The following is a 2490-nucleotide window of genomic DNA, read 5'->3' as shown; positions in this document are numbered from 1 at the left end:
GGGCTGCCGCTCCAAATGTGACAGTGAATTTCCGTTTTGTTTGTCCGTCTCTACTATGTTTTATTATGATTTTTCAAACTTTGTATACTATTTTGGGATACGATTTACATGCATATTGACGAAGATGTTAAACACAACACTTATAGGTCTGCAAGATTACAAATTGTAGTAGCCCAAGGTCGGGAAATAGGTCTGATAAAATTCTGTGAGTAAAAAAATCCAAATATATTCTGCATTCAACATTGCGTTAAGTGATGAACTAGATTTTATAATACAACATGACATCATACGGTACATTATAATAAACTGCAATATAATTTAGTGCAATACTGTACGGTACGGTACAATGTAACATAATGCGATATAATATGATACAATGTTATGCATAATTATATACTATGCTATAATTTGACGCATTATCCGATAATATAATACGCCATAATACAATATACTGTAATATTGCAATGTGATATAATGAATTTATGATGCAACGTTCAGCTGATGTGCGGTCAGATGTTATCGCTTCTTTGGATGCTATTAGGGCGTACATGAATAAATTGTTACGTTCAAGCTGTCACCACGAGTTTATATGATAAACAAGGAAGTCCGACATCTGGAACATCACTTGTTCTTTTATATCGGACGCTGAGTTTCGGGGGGATGCCACAATTCTCGTAGACCACACACGATTTCAATTCTCACTGGAGTAAGCCCATTGTGCGCCATTCAATTTAGGATGTATATTCAGTCAAGTAACTAATGCTGTCATTTCATTTTACGTTATTGGGGTCAGACTGTTGTTAACTGGAAAGAAAGTTGACGTATTTTTGATGAACTTTGGCAAACATTTGAGAAACTGGTTGATCGACGAAGACGTATGTTGTAATTTAGAGTCATTGCACTGGTTTTCGACCAGGTAAACACCGTGAGTTTCACATGAACAACACAGCCTTTTTGAATGCGACACTTGATGACTGAGGCTGCTCCAATCGGTGTACATAAAACTTTGAATTTTTTCAGTGTATCCAACCAAGAATTCGGTTTATCAAATTTATTTGTATGCTATCAAAATAGAGAGATTTCAGTCGTCTTTAAGTTCAAGTAGATCTCTTTAAATTACCATGGAAGGATTTTTTTGGAAATGCGATTATTGACCACTGATTTGTCGTGGCTCATTCAATGTGGCTTGGTTTATACCAAGGCTTACCTGCATCAGTCGATCTCATTCAGAACAGTGTGTCCAATATCAGATCAGACCTATAATTTTAAAATATCTCCCATAAGCATCGTAGCTGAAACGCGGCAATTATTTCATTGGTTACTGTTTGTATTGTTACTGGAAACTCTGGGACAGCAGTGAAAGCAAATCCATGCCGTTCGCGAAAACAACCGGGAAAAATTGTGCTACGTTTTTCACTTGAAGAGCTACAAAAATGTAGACGACTCTAGATGTTTACAGCATCTTCAAAATCAAGAGATGCTGTTAGAATACTCACACAAATGCAGGATGACCAATCGTCATAAATTCACTTTGCTCTTTAAAGCTATCATTTTTAGACTCTCGTAATACAGGGACCGATTATTATACACGTCAGGATGTTGCTTTTAGTACAAAGGAGACTGATCGTCCAGGTATATCCGTTTTCTTCGGATTCTCAGACAATCATTTACAGATGATGTAAATGATGTACCACCTATCCTGATGACAAAAAAATATTCCTTTTGATGGCTAAATGTCCTTCAATAGTTTGATTGACGGCACTGCTACGGGCATTTTCTTAGGCCTTCATTTTCTGATACCATAATATTTGCGGGCTCCCAAATTGCGTCAAAGATATTCGAAGTCTTTATTCATCAAGGAAATCTCACTTGTTTTCTATTCCTCTTGTACCTGAATCTTACAAGTAAAAAGCAAACAATAATTTGATAAAACTGACACATCTACCTCCCGGAGAAGATGGAGAATTTTTTTACTCGTATTTCTGTACTAGGTTTAGTACAACAATCAATAGTTGTTCTATTAGAAATAAATAGCTGCTCGTCAACGAATGAAAAACAATGCTTATCCTAACAAAACATTGGCATCGGAAGCTCCGGAAATCCAGCTTTTTGAGGGGAGGAAATATTTTCTGCTCCATCGTGGCTAGCAATCAATCATGTAGAAAGGAAAGCCAAATTAATATTTACAGTATTCACTTACATTCCAGTAAACTAATTCAGTAATTTAATAATTTAATACACTGGAATCAGCAAAGGTACATTTGCATAGAAACATTTGTTTGGGAGGAAATGACGTCCCTTTAAGGAAAAATTGCATACCAAATTATTATTTACAGTGTTCACTAACATTCCCGTAAACTAATTTAATAATTTAATAATTTAATACGCTGGGATCAGCGAAGATACGTTTGCATAAAAACATTTGTTTTGGAGTAAATAACGTCCCTTAAACGTGAAACGTTCCTGTGAAGCATTATCACCCGCAATAAT

Source organism: Opisthorchis viverrini, assembly GCF_000715545.1.
Source record: "Opisthorchis viverrini unplaced genomic scaffold opera_v5_298, whole genome shotgun sequence".
Classification (NCBI taxonomy): domain Eukaryota; kingdom Metazoa; phylum Platyhelminthes; class Trematoda; order Opisthorchiida; family Opisthorchiidae; genus Opisthorchis; species Opisthorchis viverrini.
This window is presented reverse-complemented; position numbering follows the sequence as displayed.